This window comes from Macrotis lagotis, chromosome 7, assembly GCF_037893015.1.
Source record: "Macrotis lagotis isolate mMagLag1 chromosome 7, bilby.v1.9.chrom.fasta, whole genome shotgun sequence".
Taxonomy (NCBI): Eukaryota; Metazoa; Chordata; class Mammalia; order Peramelemorphia; family Peramelidae; genus Macrotis; species Macrotis lagotis.
In genome coordinates, this window is record NC_133664.1 from 95,848,153 (window position 1) to 95,869,284 (window position 21,132).

Consider the following 21,132-nt stretch of genomic DNA (forward strand, 5'->3'; position numbering starts at 1 on the left):
GCCGCTGATTGTCCTATGCCCATTAAGCGCAACCCAAGCCCCTAAACCTATGGCCAACTTTAAAGACTTCTCCTTGCCACAGACCCTGACACCGACCCTAACACCTACAAAGAATTTCACTCTGTTGTACCCAAAGAGCAAGACGAAGACCAGAATTTGATAAGGTTGGAGATCTTTATTCCCAGGGACTATCTGGGGATTGAGTAACCAAATCAGACACTACCTAAGTGTTCAGGAGATAGGGTTTTTATAGTGTTTTTTGGGGGGGGGTACAGAGAACAAGCAAGATACAGAAGCAAAGTCAGCAGTTAGATATATTATTTTGTTATACTAATACAAACATGTAAACATATGGCTCAGTATAGATAGGGGTGAGAAGGGGTCAGAGTCTTTGTGTAATGATTGTCCGAAATGGAGGGAGTCAGGAATTTACTATCTTACGGTTCCAGCCACATCTGGGGAAGGGGGAGGCAGTCCTGGAATTTAACAAATACAGCAAGACAATTAGGCTAACAAGGGTGCTTTGGTAAATCTTTAGATAATTTTATGGTATATCCATGACCCCTTGTGTCCTATCAGACTATTTTCAGACCCAAAGGCTCCTAGCCAAAGTTATATTTCTAAGGAATTTCTCAGGGCCCAGAACGATGTCAGGGACCCCTTTCTATACAGGAATTTCACAAACATTGATATTGTACTACATTCCCCACTTTTTTCAAAATAACTCAAACCCTTGAGTTATCTTCATAACTTGGATAAGCATGAACTACAAACATCTTTACAAAGGATTCAGGTATCATCATTACATCTCAATCCACCTATCTCTTTAAGTTGTACAGGCCAGATACATCAGACATAAGACTTTCCTTAGACAGGATATAAACATACCACCCAATAGTCTTCCTCCTTTTCTTTCACTGGAGAACATCTGCACCCTGCCTCTCCTCCTTTTCATAGCAAGAAGGGCATAAGTTAGGGGTGTCACACTTACATTATCAAGGGGAGGTTACAAAAACAGATCCCTTGACTATACAATGTAAACATTGGTGAGAAATGGTAGAGATGAACTGGTCCACTTGTCTCTCCTTTCTTCTCTTCTCTCCTGGAGACCTCTAATGTCCTTCTGCATCTTCTGAATCTGTTCCAAAAAGTCCTCTCCAGCTCAAGTGACTAGTTGAGACATTGTCTTCTGGTAAAGAATCTGCTTAACATTTTACTTAGATCAAAACACATGTTTTCTTCACAAGACAATGAGATTTTGGGGCTTATTGCAATTTGCATTTTGCCTTATTGCCATATTGATGCACATACTTAATTTTAACACAATAAACTTTTACTATATGAGCAAACTCCCAATGAGAATTGTCATACTGTCTTAAGCTTGTAACATACATTCAACAATCATCTTAATTCAGAGTACCCAGCATATGGTTTAAAAATAAAACAATCTTAGCCTTTGCTCTTATTACAATAATGGCTCAAACATCCTTAACCAAAATGAAATTTTTCAAAACATTCTCAAATATACCACTGATTTTCCTTTTCCTGGTATACTTATCTGACTCACATTCCTTTCCTTAAGCTGGGCCTTAAAACTATAATTATTCTAAGAATTTCCCATTCTTCTTCTTACCTAAATATCCCTTCTAAAAATTAAAGAAACTCAATTCCTATCTTAACATGTAGCTATTGGTAGGTGTCAGAGTCACACACCTAACACACCTAACCTATCTCTAGCTATTAGATCCAATTCACCTAAAATGTCTTTTTCTGGTTTGCTTAGTAACTAACTGTAAAGATCCAGGACATTAAAGGAAAATTCCTTTTACAGATATAAGTATTGAATGTCAGTGTCCAGGCAGAAGTCACATGGGTAAGTCAAATGTCTTAGGTCAGATTTATTCTTCCAGGTGAGATATTATCCAAATGTCATTTTGGGGAAATCAAGTCAAAGGGATCCAACCTCAGCCATACTGAGAAATCGCCCCTTTGGCTGCCCAACCCAGTCACCTGACATCTTGGCTTTCTTGGCTGCAAGAACATGACATGTACCCAGTGGCATTTCCTTGTTGACCATCCTGGTATCTGACATTAGAGAAAAATTAAAAGTCCTGTGTTCTAAAATAGTTGTTTTACCTAGTTAGAACTTCCAGTGAATACAATTCACTAAATTCCAATTATAATATTAATGGAGCCCCAATTAATGAAACCCCCTACCTAAAGTTTGGATTATTCTTCCTGGGTCTTTGCCTAAAACCAGGTATTCTAACTATGACTGGCCCTACAGGCCTGTCTCCTATCTCTTACTAGAGACATCCCTTTGTCTGAAATCATATCTAATCTATCTGTACATAAAGATGATATATCAGATTCCCCTTGGCTAGAGAAACTTCCTTCTAGCCTGTTGTATCTTACAACAAAAAAAAAATGCCTCCTTTGACCAGGAGACTGCCCAGAGAAATATTAAATTATCTTGTGTTTATCTTTCTCATATTACATGCTTTTGCTCCAAAGCAAACAATACATAAACTCGTTTGTGTACTAGCCATCCTCAGCATACAAATAGTTATTTTTGTTTTGGCAAGGCAATTGGGGTTAAGTGACTTGCCCAAGGTCACATAGCTAAGAAATCACTAAGCAAAGCCTGACCTGAACTCAGGTCTGCTGACTTCTGGGCCTAGTGTTCTATCCTCTGCACCACCCAGCTTCCCCTTAACATACAAATTACTTTTCAGAATTTAAAACCATTAAAACATCTTAGGTAGCTTTAAATTTCCAACATACGTTATTAATTTCTGTGAGTAACAGAGTAACACACAAATTACTAGATTGTACAAAGCAGTTCCTCCATTATTACATTATTCATGAACCCACAGATCTATCCTAGAAAGTGTCATATTTTTTCATATTTTCCTTATTGCTCTTCAAAGTAATCACATTAATCCCAGGCTTTAATTAACAATACAATATTTAAAAAATATATTCGGGGTGGCTAGGTGGCATAGTGGATAAAGCACCAGCCCTGGAGTCAGGAGTACCTGGGTTCAAATCCGGTCTCAGACACTTAATAATTGCCTAGCTGTGTGACCTTGGGCAAGCCACTTAACCCCGTTTGCCTTGCAAAAACCTAAAAAAAATATTCACAAGAGATAGCTAAATATTGCAAATATTACCTCTTTGCAGTTACAAAAGAACATCACATAACTGATAAAAGCATCTTATTCATCAATAAGTTACCTTACAATAGGGCCCACAATTGCAATTTGTTCAGAGCCCCCATCATCTGTCTGCAGTTACCAAGAGAGATGTCCATGTTCTTGACTTCTTTAAATATGCATTGTTAATATACATTAAACATTAAGATTCTTATTTAAACATCTCATTTCCCTTAGAACAAAAGCAGAATGAATATCCCATGTTCTTTACACTTTTGTCTCTTTACCCAAATTCTCAGAACCCAATCTCATACATATGACACATTTAAAACACCAATGTATTTACAATTCAACTAACTTTCCAATAGTTTAGTTTGATAAAAACTTTAGAGTACCTTATACAGAGAATCCAGCACTCACATTCCAAAAGCTCTATCCAAAATAAAAATACAATTGTTAGCATTATTAAACTTAACATTAAAACCAATTAAAGCTTTTCCCCAAAAGACATCAGTAAACATCCCTGATAACCTAGGTATTTCTCTTCTTAGTAACCCAATACCACTTTTCTTTATCCCAAAGGTGTTACAATAGTTTAAAATCCCAAACCACATGACTCTTTGCAAAAGTTACAATAGTGCTAAAATAGTTTAATCCCAAACTAATTTAACAATCTAGGTTATGGGGGTGGCTAGGTGGCGCAGTGGAGAAAGCACCAGCTCTGGAGTAAGGAGTACCTGGGTTCAAATCCGGTCTCAGACACTTAATAATTACCTAGCTGTGTGGCCTTGGGCAAGCCACTTAACCCCATTTGCCTTGCAAAAACCTAAAAAAAAAAAATCTAGGTTATTTAATTCCACCCATTCTGTACAAATTTTGTCAGAATACTAAAACACTAGTATCCCTTTTTTAAAACCCAAAATTCTAGTTCAGAAACTTTATAAACAATGAGACATCACTCAGGTCACATGGCCAGCAGATAATTCATTAAACGGATTTCCTTTCAATAAAGGAGTCTCTTAACCCCTGGATCTTAGATTTTTTTTTCTTTCCCAATCACACATCCCACCTGTGGAGGGCTCTCTTTCCCTTTAAGGTTTTAAGCACTTGAGCTCCTGTCTCTCTACTGTTTTTGAGATAAGACGTTTTCTGCCAGTTCCCCACCATCATCCTGCTACCCTCTTCTCCCCTTTTTATTCAGCGAAGGAATCTTCCTAGAGGGGAGTAGGCTGGTTCAGCGGGAAGGGGAGACAGGTCTAGGAATGTTCGTTTACCTTCCCTGCTCTTGTATTTCCCCCCCTACTGATCTTGCGAAGGAATCTTCCAAGGGGGAACAGACAGGACCTGGTGACAGGTGGGGGAGATGGGGTTTGAAAATTCAGGGGCTGAGGGCTCTAAATTTAGCAAAACAGTAATAAGTGTAACACATTAAGAACTAGATTTCACAAAATAATCTTTCCATTATTACATTTATACCTGGACCTACAGATCTAGAGCAAGCCAATACATCATTTAAAATTTTCAGGTAACCCAGAGGGTCATGCTTTGATAATTTCCCTCATTAATAATCATTAATTCCAGTTTTGACATCATTACAGTAAAATAATTTATATTTTCAAAAGCAGATCACATGCCTGACAACACCCTTCATTCTTACTTATTGATAAGTCATCTAATTAGGTTTACATAATTTTTAATTTCCTAATCATTTTCCAAAGCCCCTCACATTTATTCAATATCATTGGAAAGGGTATCTGGCAGTTAAGATATAATGTAAACATTAAATTCTTAATCTACATGAAACAGAACATGCTGACATCTCATTCTCTTAAAGCAACCCAAAACAACTGGTTCTCTTAAAGTTAACCTTAAAATTAAGTAGCTTTTACAAACAAACCTCTTCTGAATTTTTGCTTTATAACTTATTCTATCTCTTATTCCAAATACACTTCTATTTTCAAAGAAAATAAGATCCTCTATCAATGTTAATTTTATACAATAATTTCAAAAGCCCAATGTACACTTATTACCTACGGCAGTGTTACAGTTATATGTATAATTTCCTCTTTTTAACAGATAATAAACTACACTGATCTCACATATCAATATCCCTTTCATTAACATGAGGTGAAAAACAAAGCCTTTCACAAATTTTCTGGGCCAAAAGGACCTTGAGAACTATAACCCATTGGCAAGGTATTCTCTAGCTGTTTTTTCATAATAAAATCTTTACAAATGTGATGGGTGAAACTTCAATTCATTTGTTATTACAAAACAATTTTAAAATCTCAAAAAGTATAATTTAAATTGTTCTTATACAAAGCTTACTAATTATACACAGCTATTTCAATTGCATGTATTTTCTTTATTCCCTAAAACTTTAAAATACAAAGAATTCTTAAGACCAATTGTTGCTAAAAAAAATCCCTTATGACTATAAGATTTTCTTCATTCTCTTAAATTCCAAAAGTCATATTCAAATAATTTTAAATCATTTTCTTTCCAAAAGCCTAAAAAGTTTGCAAATTCTTCTTATCTTCATCAGTGTAATTCTAACTTCTCAATGCTCTCACTTATAAGAACTTTCTATCCTCACTGACCAACATTTCTTAATATTAGAACAATCTATGTTCTGGAAATTGGAGATTCCCCACAATTTGAGATATCAAAGTAATATGTACTAATTCTTTACCTTTACTGTTTATCATTACTCACTCACTCACTCCATATTTTTCCCCAAATACATGATCCACATTCCAATCAGTGTAAAATATTAACTTCCTCTTATTTAGTTATTCTAAAGCTAACTCACAAGTCTGTCCTGACTCCCATTACTCTGGAGGGGCCATAAAACATCAGAATCCAAACTTAAACATATTCTTTACAAACCCCTTAATTCCATTCACATGTATTTTTAGATTAGCACATTATAGGATTAATAATAACATAATAAAATTAACATTTACCTAACAATCACTTTCATATCAAACTTTTCACTTAATGGGGTTTATTACTTTTCCAATCAATTCATTGCCAAACATTGCAAAAAGGTACCAATTTAATGCAATTTTTAAATCACCCCAACCTCATCTAAACACATATCTCCCTATAGACTTATAGTTCTATACTTTCTTCTTTTCTCATAATGATTTGTACACCATTTTCCAAAGTTCCCAAAATCCATCTTTGGTGTACAAAGTCAACCCTGTTCAAACCTTCTGTCTACACATACTTATACCACTTTCCTTACTTAACAAATGTTTCAAAAGAAACCCCAATTGTGTCCAAGTCTGGATTTTCTTTCCAGTACTTTCAGAATCTCTTACTCAAACTATACAACTCACATTTTCCACCATTCCTTTTCATTAGCTCTTCTTGACTTTAATTCATACTATTCTGAACTAGAGTCATATAGCTATATAAACTACAGATATGATTCTGCTTTTCACAATGCATTTTCCATTCCAAGGTTTTAATATTTAACATTTCTTGATTACAACCACTAAAATCCTGGAGAAGGCAGTCATTCAAAAATCCCTTAGCCTAAATAGAATATTCCCTGCCCTCCTTCTTCAAATAGAGTAAACTGAATAACTTTTATAGAGAGACCATCCTAGATCTTTTGGGGGGGGGGGCGGGTTGGTCTTCTATTCTTCAACACTTATATGTCCCATAATTTTCTGTAATAACTAACAATATCTGAATCTATATTGATAAACTCCTGGAGCTCTAATGATGCCATATCATTCTGGAAAAAGATTATTTAGTTTCCCCTATACGGGCATCTTGGTAACCACATTATAACACTTAAACACATTATACACTATAACCCTCTTGTCTTTCTGAAATTTATTTTCCCTATTTTCAAATTAAAATAGCATTTCTTTCTATGATTTCTTTGTTTAACATATTTGGTAATATTTGCTGTTTCTTTAACTTCAAAATAAGGTCCCTTTTGACACTTAACTTTACTAATTCTTCCTGAAGTAACTTTCTCTCCTGAAAGGGGGAGGGAGGAGAAACACTGGCAGCACAGAATCAAGAACGGGAAAGAGAAGAGAATATAAAAAGAAGAGAACATAAACAATGAATTGGAGGGGCCCTTCTCATAATAGTAAAATAACAGGGTGAGTACTTTGGCCTCAGTCAATTTAATACCAAAATCCATTCCATTTTTTAAATAAAAATTTAGAAATCCCTCTTGAAAGCGCTCAAGAGACAATGCAGGGGTGAGGAGGGAGGGATCAGATTAGCCACTGTAACACAGGCAGAAAACAGGCTCAAGGGGAAAGCCAGTGAGGGCATTAGATGCCTAAAAATCTAGGTACCCAAAATAACAAAGAGCAGCAATTCAAATGAAGCAACCCAAGGACAATTTTAGGGGAACTTTTCTCCCCATCTAGCAAATCAATAGAAGAACCCGAATACACAAGCAAATAGACAATCTAAACACATAAAGACAGACGAGGCACATGCACAGATAACACAGACACAACAGAATTTTCCAAACTGACAATCTCAACACATATCCACAAACACAGGCCAATGGCAAATTCCTGACATCTCAGGAGTGCCATGAGGGGAGATTTCAGTGTCACATCAGACCATCTCGCCCTCCCAAAGCCCAACCAAATGTGTCCCCGCTATCGCAAGGAGCACCCAAAAGAGGGGACCCAGACATCATGTCTGATATGGAATTACCCTGCAACTGAAAGTCTAGACCCAGAACCAGAACAAGCTTACCTCTGGAGGTGTAACAGGATCTCCACTTAGGCTGAATGGGGGATGGCAGTCAAGGAGAGGTTCATACTAAGACTATGTCAACCTAGTCCTGGGACCCTGGAACATCATCAGGGGCTGGCTCCCCTAGGAAAGGGAGAGACAGTCGGTTTGAAACTAAACTTGAGGCTCCTGTGGTCTCCTTTGGTGACACAAAACACCAAGATCTTGCTGGGGCCTCCAAATGTTGTACCTAAAGAGTGATAAAGAGAACAGAATTTGATTAGGTTGGAGATCTTTATTCCCAGGGACTATCTGGGGATTGAGTAACCAAATCAGACAGTACCTAAGTGTTCAGGGGATAGGGTTTTTATAGTGTTTTTTTGGGGGGGGGGACAGAGAACAAGCAAGATACAGAAGCAAAGTCAGCAGTTAGATATATTATTTTGTTATACTAATATAAACATATGGCTCAGTATAGATAGGGGTGAGAAGGGGTCAGAGTCTTTGTGTAATGAGTCAGGAATTTACTATCTTATGGTTCCAGCCACATCTGGGGAAGAGGGAGGCAGTCCTGAAATTTAACAGATACAGCAAGACAATTAGGCTAACAAGGGTGCTTTGTAAATCTTTAGACAATTTTATGGTATATCCATGACCCCTTGTGTCCTATCAGATTATTTTCAGACCCAAAGGTGCCTATATTTCTAAGGAATTTCTCAGGGCCCAGAAGGATGTCAGGGAGCCCTTTCTATTCAGGAATTTCACAAACATTGATATTGTACTTCAACTCCAGAAGCCACATGAATTTCACTCTCCAGCCTACAATCAAGTGCACCACAACTCTTGCTGTGGCACCAGAAAGCCGTGAAGTACACATTAATAGAACTTCCTGTGTTGAGAGCAAAAATGTCACATGTTATTGGGCACTTTGTAATTGTGTTGACTACTGTTCAGAAAATGCACCTCTAAATTGCACTGTTGTCAACAACTCAAATAATTTCAAATGCTCTCTCTCATTGTCTGCCGCTCCCACCTTCTGCAGAGGGAGGGAGGAGAGAGAAGGGAAATCTTCCTTTCTGGAACTTCAAAACTCAAACCTGTATCTCAAAAACCTTATTTTAAAAATCAAAGGCCTCCATGCCTTCTTCCTGGTTTGGGGGAGGGGGTTGGGAATGGCTATGTTTTTCTTAGGCTATTGATTGAGAAATCATGGTAAATTAAGAAAAAAAAAGAGAAAAAAGGGGAAGAAGACCCTTTTCTTCTAGGACTGGGAAATTCAGATTTCATCTTTCGAATGAAGCCTGTGCTTATGGCTAATATTTTAGTGCATTATGTGTGTATTTAATCATCTATAGGGCATTTTACATCTCTCTACTGGCCTGGAGAGGTGGGAAAATGTTTCTATATTCTGAGATCTGGTACTGGCTCAGCTTGGTAAATATATGTCAAGAGAGTTGTTACTGTTGTGTGTGTGTGTGTGTGTGTGTGTGTGTGTGTGTGTGTGTGTAATTCAGAAGGAAATTATACTGGGATAAATTATATTTCTAGGAATTTGGGAATATTGAATAATTTACTGATTTCTTTGGGAAAGAGATATTTTTACTTTCTGATCTGTTTTGATGTTTAATGTTAAATGCTGCTCCTTTTAGTTTGGGTTTTGAATTTGATTGCTTTGAAAGGTATGTAAATAGATTTGGATGCTCAGCTGTTTTTGCTATTGTTTAAATTGACATTTGTTTATACTATTTTTGAACTTTTGTTTACAACTTATGTGGTAACCGTTATGTAATTGAATTAAGAAATTTTTCTTAAAAAGTAAGACAAAAAGGGGAATATGTAAGGGACTGTTGTGTGTGGGAGTACTGTAAACTTTCATCACATGGTGTCCTCGAACACCAGAGCCTTATTTTACTGGTTGATTGTAGAGTACCATGAGAGTGGGAGTGGACCAGGCACTGGGGAGGATAGTTATACACTTGTATTTGGTTTAATAAATGGAGTACTTGGAGATCTAGAGTACTTGGAGAACTAGAAGAACTTTAAGAACTTGTCATTTTTGTCTCTCTTGACTCCGGCCCCTTCTACATTTGCCCGAGTAAGGACAAGCTAGCCAGCAGGAACCTAACACTTCCTGAGCAGTTAGCCAACAGGAACTTAACATATTTTGTATTTACAGTTAGAAGAAATGTTTCAATTTAATTAAAAGAGATTTTGAGAGATTTATCGAGCAAAATTTCCTTATTTCTGAAGCCTTTCCATTTCATTTTTTTTTATTAGAAAGAGGGTCATTGGTCAGATGTTTTAGGTCTGTCCACAGTGACTAGGACTTCAGCTTTCACAATGACTTCAGCTTTCTGAATCCATCTGGAGACTGTTTCTGAAGAGGTGATAGGGAGAACAATGATTTTTTCAGGTAAGTGAAGATAATTTTCTCCTTTCAATTTTACAGACTCTTTGAAATTTGAAATTCATGGACTTTTTGGATCTGTGGGTCCAAGGTGAAAAGTTTCTCCCCCCCCATCTTTGTATTCTTTGATAAGATGCCTAATACAGAAACATGTTTTGCAGGATTTCATGTGTCTAATTGATATCAGATTGCTTTATTTTTCTCAAGGAGATAGGGAGGGAAGGAGAGAATTTGGAAGTCAAAATTCCTAAAAAGGTGTCTTAAAAATTTATACATAACTGGGTAATACTTAGTAAATAAATGTAAATGTAAAAATATTTTTTAATAGCATTCTAAGCTGAGGGAATCATGTCTGCCCCATTTAAGAAACAAAGCAGGGGGTTGCCTTTGGGACACCCTGGGGCCAGAGGTACCAGAACCTAGAGGAGATGTTTATTAAGATCCAAGTGCCACTGGCCCTTGTGTTCAGGAAATCCATTTCAACCGGCAGAATAGGCATGGGGAGGTAGCCATGTAGGGTCAGGAGATCTTCAAGTGCAAACTCTTTAATTCTATAGCAGTTAATGAGGGAATGAGGGTATTAGAGGACAGAAAAAATAGTTCTTACCAAGAAGAAGAAAGATGCAGTAAATTGTTAGATTTCTCTCTTACAAACTGAACATGCAACTGATCCTTGGGTACAGGACCAAACTTACCCTGGAAAGATTCCAAAAAGAAAACCCCATTTTGACTTCAGAGCAGAAATCTCAGGAAATTACAATAAAGATGGACCAGATTTCTCTAGTCTTGAAAAATTAAAAACTGCCCTTTTTAACTATGTTCCATGGACCCTAGAAGGTGATGCCTATGTATAAGAACTGGATTTTATGATTGAGGAAATTTTCACTTGCCTGCACAACTGAATGAGAATTGCAAAATCATTTAAATGAGATTTCAAAGAATGCATTCAAAATGTAGTTTACATAGAAAACATTCTGAATTTCAATGGACACTTTCCTGGAGGAAATAGTTTTGTTGGTGGTTTTTTTTGGACTTTATTCAGCTGAACATTTTAAACATGTCTTAAACTCTTATTAAGGGGGCGGCTAGGTGGTGCAGTGGATAAAGCACCTGCCCTGGAGTCTGGAGTACCTGGGTTCAAATCTGGTCTCAGGCACTTAATAATTACCTAGCTGTGGCCTTGGGCAAGCCACTTAAACCCATTTGCCTTGCAAAAACCTAAAAACAAACTCTTATTAATTTGTCAAGCAATAGGTGAAATGTAAGTATATTTTTCAGGGGAAATTGTGTTTTTCTCTGGAAAACATTTAATCAGAATAACTTAATAAAACTTTTCAATTTGAAAAATAGAATATTTGCTACACACCATTTTAGAGTACCAAAGGGAAATGATTCACCTTAGTGAAACAGTCCAACAACACTCAGAAAATAAAGTCTAATTCTAAAATTGGACTAATATGCCTATGAAACCTAGTTCTGTTTCATTTTCAGGTAAGTTAAATGCTTTTTGTAGTTCTAAACCCTTTTTTCATGGACATGTGGGAAGAGTGAAATAGGATGAAACTAGGAAAAAATGTAATTTAAAAATATAATTAAACACAGTCTTTCCTATGAACCTAAATGTAGCTCAATAAATTCTAACAATCATTAGATCCCCCTGGATAGTCATAATAGCAATATATGAAGAGGATAAATCATTAAGGGGAAAAGGTACCCTGTCTAAGCAAAGAACAGTACAATTTTGGTGTTTCTAGTAATAGTCACTATTTTATGAAGATCAGTTTACCAATAATTCTTATCCATTTTGTATAAAACTGTAATATTTCTTCAAAGTTACTGATTTGGGGGAAAAAAAGTTAAAAGGACAAAGAAGCAAAGAACAGTTTCTAGTCTTTTGTGCCTCCACTCTCTAGATTGCTGAGTTGGCAGAAAGACTGCAATCTAATCTTATTTTTATTTCCCACTATAGATTACTAAATGAACTATAAGTAGTCATTTTTTTCTTAGCAGTGAATACATTAGAGATGGCCAATATGGAAAGTCAAATTCCAGGCTCTCTAAGGCTGCTTATTTTACCTAAAAGTTAGTTTCTTAACCTGGAGACTTATTTTATACATATGCATGTATTATATATATATATATATATATATATATATATATATATATATTACACACACACACATATATATGCATACATATGAATCCATATGAACATGTTTAAACTCCCAACCCTAAAACCTGTGAACCTTAAAAATAGAAGATTAAAATAAAATGTCAGAAAAGAGAGTTTAGGCATTTTTTAAACTTTTATTCTCAAAGATCTTACCTCTAAATCTGAAAGTGGAGGCCATCTTTAGGAAATGACCACTTGAATTGGGAATTAGTTGTATTTTTAAGGAAAAACAGAGAATAGAGAAAAATCATTAATCTTCTTTGTGACCCACCCATGATTGTCGCACAATATATCAGCCCAAAACTGTTCCACAATGATTATCATCTTTGTACCATACTATCTGAATTTATGTTGTCTCTTCTTGACAGGATGATCTCCCAGCATCCTGTTCATTGTCTTCCTAAATTTGCAATTAATATAGAGAGATGTACCTTGATGTCTTAATTTCTAACCAGGGAGGCCAGGTGATTGATAATGAAGGCTGAAAACTCTCTAAAGAAATCAATCTTTTACTGGGATTATAGTTTTGAGAAATTATTATGCTTAATATAACCCCCCATTTTGACCACAGCTGACATCCACTACATCAGATATAGACCAACTAAATAGGTGTAGAAAAATGATGAGGGGCATATTTGAGGGAGAGATTAGAGATCCTATGGTTGCTAGAAGAATAGGCAGACAACAATGAGGTTTGGGGGGTGGCAGGAGGGGAGGGAGCAAAAGAATGGATGTCACATTTACCAAAATCAAAGGGAAAGTTACCAGAGATCAAAAGAAAAAGGGAACAGTCCCAGGATTAAATAATCCATACAAATAAATATTAAAGGAGAAAGTAAACAATAACAAACTTCTGATCCATTTCTTCTTTCTTCTGGAGTCCTTATTGATGTAGTTCTGTGCCTTCAGATGTTCTAGATGTCCTCTTCAGTTCAGGTTTCTTGTAGAGATTTTTCCTTTCTAGTAGAAGAACTTCTTAATCCAAGTTTTAAATATGTCAAAACTTATATTTTCATTACTAGAAAATAAAACTTCTTAAATAACGACAATTTGACTTGCCTGTTTAATCATTCATTCCTATTTGAAGGATACTATTCCACTTAACAAAATAAACTTTCATAAGTTTCTATTCCCCTGCAAAAGTGAATTCTTTAAAGATCTGCTAAATTAATTTTGATCTTATAATATATGATAATCACTTTATAACAGAGCATCAAAAGTGATTTTACAAATAAAAAAGTTTTAACCTTTTGTTAATATTTAAAATGAATCAAAAATCCTTAACTTAAAGTATTTTCTCTTTAAAATAATTTAAAAATAGAGTACAGCAACTTGTAACTGACAACAGATGCCAAAACTATCCACTAACCTAAATGGCTGTTAGAATTTAGATAAATAGGGCAGCTAGGTGGCACGGTAGATAGAGCAACGATCCTAGAGTCAAGAGGACCTGAGTTCAAATATAACCTCAGACACTTAATAATCACCTAGCTGTGTGACCTTGGGCAAGTCACCTAATCCCACTGCCTTAAATAATTTTTTTAAAAATTTAAACATAGACCAAATGATTTTAAATTTCTATACCTAATTTTAATGCAGATCACCTGATATGATTATAGAAATTTATCATAAGATCAAGAGCATAAGAAAAGGAAAATTCCTTTATTTATTTTGAATGTCAGTTTCCAGGCAAAGGTCACATGGTTGATCAAATGCCTTAAATCAGACTTTAAATCTGTGGTGAGACTTAAACCAAGTAAGTAAAGTCCAATCTCAGAACTTGTTGAAGATCATTTTCCCAGTCTTTCCCAATGAGCCTATCATCTGCACTGTCCAGCCCCTATAGGATTATTAGAATATTGGTCCAAACCTTAAAACCTGGATTTCAAACTCAAGATGAAAGGCTAATTCTCAGTTCTATAAAGTCTTTAATAGCAGTTGCCTATAGTCAGACAGATTTAGTTCCAAACCTTATGGTCTAAAGGATCAGAACATGCAACAAAATGATTATAATCTTACAGTGGTAACAATTTTTTAAAAATCACATTAAAGTCACAAAATTTTTTCATGTTGTACAAGTGATCTTGCTTCAAAGCAAAGAAAAAAAGGTTTTGAATGTATAAATGCAATAATCTCAAACCATATAGAAATAAATTCTATGAAAAACAAAATATTTATTAATATGCTCCTTTATTATCCTTGTTTAAATAAATATAAACAATAAACCATTGTTTCTAGAATCCTTTTAAAAATGCTTAGAATATCTTTAGGTGACTTTCAAATAATTGGTATATAGTTCTACAGGTGTTCTAAATTCCATATGTAGCAAATATAAAATACATAAAATTCCAAATAAGAGGACATATGAATTGTTACCCTTCATAATGTTTCCATACTGAAAATTTATTTTCTTAGTTTAATGAATTCCATAATCTTCTTCACTTCTACCCAAATATACTCATATCAATCTTAAAAAGAAAATAAAATTCTTCAGGAACTTAATCTTATACATGAAAATTTCCAAATACCAATATAACTCTTACTTATGCCATGGCATGATAGCAAATTTAGATTGGAATAGCAAGATCCTTTCTTCTTGAAATTATTACAGTAACTTTAAATGCTTTTAATATTAACCTAATGACAAAAATGTTTCACAAATAGTAAACTTGTAAAACAAACTTTTCAATGACAGCAATATCATCACATTATTAGCTTACAAATTTCTTTTTTCTTAGGTTTTTTTTTTTTTGCAAGGCAAAAGGAGGTAAGTGGCTTGCCCAAGGCCACACAGTTAGTCAATTATTAAGTGTCTGAGGCCAAATTTGAACTCAGGTACTCCTGACTCCAGGTTAGTGTTCTATCCATTGGGCAACCTAGCCACCCCAGCTTGCAGATTTCTTGAGCCAAAAGGTCTTATAAAAATAAAGTTATGTTTGCTTAAGATAGCACCCAATGACAATGTTCATTCAATATATTCCTCTGTCTTAATTTTATCATCAGAAACAATCTCATATAAAATCTTTAAGTTAACTTACATAGCCACAACAAACAATAATAATTCACAGGAGATTAAATTTTTCTTAATTCATTCATTCTGTTTGTTGTTAACAAAACAATTTTAAAACTTTCAAATGTTTAGTTTATTAAAAGTTTTTATCTTTACTAATAATCATAGTTGATACAATTATTGACCAATATTTCTTTAGAACACTCAAAATACCATAATCACAATTATGCATTTTAAAAACTTAAAAACTTCTTCAATTAACATAATATATTTTTAACTATCTCTAATTAAAAAGTGATCATATAGCTTTAATAAATTTATTTTAGTTTGTGTAGCCCTGTTTCTTTTTTTCCTTCAGAACCAAATTTTGGATTAAATCAAGGTAAATCTGAATGTATAAGTCCTTAACTCCTGATACATACATTCCTCTTTCTTTTTTTAAACTGATCACAGACTTCTCTCTTGAAAAAAACAAAAAACAAAAAAAGAAATATAAACAACTTTTCTTTCTGTAGTTTCTAAGTGAAAAAACAGTTAATATCAGAATAGGATTTTCAGCTTCCATCCTTTAGTTCTGAAACCAAATGCATGATTCACAAGAACTCACCAAACCAGCATTATGCTCATTTTCATGATACTAAGATTCAATCTACCTCACACCTGAGCAAATCCTAAAACCATTTCAAATCTTGATTTCATGCTCCCAGATTCAATAACTTAGCTTTTTTTATCTATAGTTCTAATAAATAACCATACACAATAACACACATATCGTTTTTTAAAACTACTAAAACCTTCTTCAAATACTTAGGGCCATTTTATTAATTTTAATAAACTGTCTAACCATATTTCAGACTATTCATTTCTTCTAATGAACATTCTCTTTTTTATATTTTAGCAATATTATTATTAACAGTTCTTATTCTTACAGCTGAATAGTAATTAAATATTAAAACCTATCACACTAAATTTTTATTATAACTTAGATATCCCTGAAAAGAGAAAAAAACAACAAAATTGTCTTCAATATGTTTATAATCCTTTAAATTATTCACAAAACAAAATATTTTCAAATTAATTTATCAAATTATGGAGAGGGATGAGACATTTCTTTTAAAATTTAAAATAGAGATTCTTAAAATATATTTGTTTCACATATTCTGCATCTAAATTCTAAATGCCACAATATACCTTTCAAATCAGTAGAATATTTTATATAAAATAATCCTTAATTTGTAACCTTTAAAATACCCAATTAATGGGAAACATTTTTATAACTAGTATTTCTGACAAAGGACTCATTTCTAAAATATATAGAGAATAAAATATATCTCAAATATATTTTGGAAATGAGTCCTTTGTCAGAAATACTAGTTGTAAAAATTGACAACCGAGTCAAATTTATTAAAAAGACAAATCATTCCCCAATTAATAAATGGTCAAAGGATATGCAAAGGCAATTTACAGATGATGAAATCAAAGCTACGCAGTCATATGAAAAATTGCTCTAAATCATTGCTGATTAGAGAAATGCAAATTAAAGCCTCTCTGAGGTACCATCTCACACCTATCAGACTGGCCAATATGTCCAAAAGGACAATGTTCAATGTTGGAAGGGATGTGGGAAATCTGAGACACTAATGCATTATTGGTGGAGTTGTGAACTCATTCAACCTTTCTGGAAAGCATTCAGGAATGATGCCCAAAAGGCAATAAAAATATGCCTCCCCTTTGATCCAGCAATACCACTATCAGGTCTATACCCTGAAGAGACCATGCAAAAGGGTAAAAATATCTTTTGTACAAAAATATTCATAGCAGCCCTGTTTTGTGGTGACAAAGAATTGGAAATCCAGTGAATGGCTGAACAAATTGTGGTATACGTAATGGAACGCCACTATTGTTCTATTAGAAACCAGGAGGGATGGGAATTCAGGGAAGCCTGGAGGGATTTGCAAAAACTGATGTTGAGCAATATGAACAGAACCAGAAGAGCATCATACACCCTAACAGCAAAATGGGGGTGATGATCAACTGTGTGGAGAACACCAAGAACTGTGGAGTTTGAACAAAGACCAGTCTGCTACCTTCAATTTTTTAATGAAAAGGTTATCTTATGTACTACATAAGTTTGCTCTCTCTAATATTTTATTGTCTCCTTTATGATTTCTCTCCCAAAACATTCAATTTCAAACAATGTATAGCATGGAAACAATGTAAAGATTACCTGACTGCCTTCTGTGGGGGAATGGGGGAGGGAAGGGAAGGTGGAGGAAAATTGCAAAATTTAAAACCTTACAAAAAAAAGATAGGTAGAAACTACTATTGTGTATAATTGGAAAATAAAATATTATTTCATAAAACAAATTTTGAGTTCAGAATAGCAGCTAGTTTTTTCTCTAAATCTAAATCTTTTTAGATTTAGAGAGAGAGGAAGAGTTGAAGGATTCAGAAGAGAAGCTTCTAATGTGATTGAGATAAGGAGAGATAAGAGATGAAGCTACAGAAGAGGAGAGAAAGAACTGCACAGTTAGATTATCAGAACAGAGTTTTAAGAATTAAATGGACTATTTTTACCTAAGCCAAGAATAGAAAAAACAAATCTGTCTTTATTCTAGGAAAGAATTTTATTTTTTCCCCATTTTATAGCAGAAAAAAAGAAAAAAGTAGAAAGACACCACTTTTACTTCAGAGAGAGAGACAGAAGATCATAGTTATCCAATCCAAATAATAAACATAATAGCAACCACTCAGATGGGAAACCCACTTTCCCAGCTTCATTTCTTTGTGAGACTCACTTCTCCTAGGTAGAAAAGACAAGTAGACTTCAGACACATGTACAGGAAAAGGCTACAACCAGCCAATGCAAACAACAGCTTTTGCCTGTAGCTTGCTACTCACCAGTAATTTGCAGAGAGAGAGAGAGAGAGACAGAGAGAGAGAGAGACAGAGAGAGACAGAGACAGAGACAGAGACAGAGAGAGAGAGAGAAAGAGAAAGAGAGAGAATCCTACCAGTCAATTAGACCAGAACTTAAAAGTTGGAAAGTGAAAAACAAAAACCATATTCTCTTGTGGCACCAAATCATGAATTTTTGGAAAAGAAAAACATCCAATTTCCTGTATTTCCTTGCTGTGAAACAGAGAGAAGGGGAGAGGAATGCAGTGAGATATTGGCTCATCAAGAGGAGAGACTGGCCAATCAGCACACAGAGACAGGACAGCAACTCTGACCAGGCAGAGACAGCTGAGGTCTCAATTCTGCCTGTACCACATAAAACATCAATTTAAATAAATAAATAAATTTTCTTAAATAAACTGAGCTAGAGCACCTTGAACCAGGGAAGCCTCAGAATTCCAAGGAAAACTCACCTTGCTCTCATACTAGAGGGTCCCAAAAACATAACACAAAGACAACAGGTACGAGACAAGGTCCCATGTACTCTCCAAAGTGCCACAACAGTTCTAATTTCTGGGCTACTTCAAAATAAAAGAAATGCCACACTTAGATCTAGGGGAAAAGCCCTCAACACCTACCAGGCCAGAAAACATAGGCAATTATCCCCAGGGGATAATCCCTAAAACCAGTGGTAAAAACCAGAGAATATTTAATTTCCAAATAAAACAATTAAGTTGAAAAAATGACAGCCTCATCTTATTTCAAGGCCAGTTTTGACTAGGCTCAAAAACTATCCTAGCCTTTTTTTAGGAATCCTATATCCAGCATTGTTAAAAGATAGTCTACCCAGTTTCTAAGTCAAAATTGTCTAAACCCACATCTGTCGACTAAGTTACATACTTTTTTTCATTCCCACGAGCACAAGCAAATACCGACCAAAACCTGTTCCTCAAAATTCCTGTCTATGTGATTATCATAGTCACCAAAAACTGTCAACCCCAAAACTGTAAGAATGTTTAAAACACAGGATTAAAATGACAGAAAATATAGGTTAGACATTTTTTTAAGTTTCATTCTCTAATTCAAAGTGAGTTACTTACCTGCAGTCCCACAGTCTCACAATGCTGGGAATAGTCAACACTCCTAAATCCCAAGTCAATGTTCTTTCATCAATACCAGGTACCAAAAACCTAGTAGAAATTATCTGCTTTATTTTGTTCTTGTTAAGATATACCCAACTGACAGTTTGGAGGTAATTTTAACTGTGTACAAAACATTTCCAACAATGCTATTCAATAGTTTTACTGTACCTTCTTAGTGCTCAAACATAATGGCATTTTATTAGATAAATTCAGTCAACTTAAGTTTGCATTGATGAATTAGAAAGTGTTAGATGCCTGCCAGAGAACATATACTTTATCCCTAACCTATTATTTTAGTCATAACCTATTATTTTTATTCAGGCAACACTGAAGAGCCAAAAGACAAAGATGTAAAGTTCTCTATTTCACAGAAAACAAGTGCTTAAATACCCCTCCTAGTCCTTGGTTTCCCTCCAACTCTTTTAGTACCCAATCAAGCAGGTGTTTACTTCCTCAGGCTAGTACTCCCATACAATGTTGTTAGTCAATCTCTTACAAATCCCCCCATTTTGGTTTTTGAGGCAAATTTTCCCCTTCAAATTATTCAGGACCAGATTCTTCTGGGCTTTTCAGAGTCCATTTAGAGATGAATGTATTACAGCAAGGGCGTCATTAAGGCAGGGTCCAGGGAATGATTGACTGGCACAGCTAGTTGGCATCCTACAAAAGCTGGTCTTGGAGCTGTACAGCTAAGAGAAGCAAAATTCAAGGGAAAAATTGAGTAAGCAAAAACCAGAGACATTGTAACAGAGAAGGCCATTTAACAAAGGAAAAAAATAAAAGGTCTATAAAGGGGCAAGAATTATACTTTATGATCCCAACTGAAAAAAATCGTTTTAAAACTGCCAAAAAGTAATTTGCAACAAAGTTTCTATTCTTGCTTTGGCCATGTTTAGAATGCACAAAAATTCTAATAGAAGAATGGATCTCTCCTTTAAAGCCATCAAATATGCCAAGAGGCATTATCCTGATCCACTGGTTCACTCTCAAACTTAATTATGATGCACCTGGAATGATCATGGCACTATGCTATTACAGAGCTTCAATGGGCCAGGTGAGGGAACTTTTAAAAGAATCCTACCTTAGTTGAGACTAGGGTCATTCTTTCAAAGGTCTGAACATCAAACCCCATAGGGCTATGTGCCTTCATTATATTGTCTTTATATCATGCCTGATGTCAGGCAGATCAACATATTGTAATATAGCAACAACCGATAACCAGAACTTCAGGTGGCTTGAGCACTAAAGAGAACCAAGAGTGTACCGGGCTGTAACTTGGTATTAAGAGATCCAGGGGGGAAAAATCATAATTCAATTTATTGCTCATGTAGCTAAGGACAGAACAGTTATTAACTGTTTAAAATAACTAAACATTTCCTTCTAGCTAGGAGATGGTCCATTATCTCCATACTTCTCACATAACAATTGGCTAGAAAAACTATACATAAACTTTTAACTATTAGACATCTTTAAAAATACAAATTATTACTTTCAGAATTCTTAAAAAACCATTAGAACATCTTAGGTAACCTTAAATTTCTAACATGTGTTATTGATTCCAAAGAAATAAAACAACTGTAAAAAACAAACCAGGCATTCAAGTCAATTAACATGAGTTATTAAAT

At 34.9% G+C, this 21,132-nt stretch overlaps 1 long non-coding RNA gene and 1 pseudogene across 1 annotated transcript in view; both read left to right on the plus strand.

Moving 5' to 3' along the window:
• Positions 1–9,856: 9,856 nt before the first annotated feature.
• Positions 9,857–21,132, plus strand: part of LOC141492763 (uncharacterized) — a 36,503-nt gene continuing 25,227 nt past the window's right edge. Inside the window, exon 1 of the long non-coding RNA XR_012470044.1 lies at positions 9,857–10,290. This is a non-coding gene — a long non-coding RNA (uncharacterized LOC141492763). The remainder of the gene's footprint in view (positions 10,291–21,132) is intronic.
• On the plus strand, positions 10,284–11,196 carry LOC141492757 (nudC domain-containing protein 2 pseudogene; annotated as a pseudogene).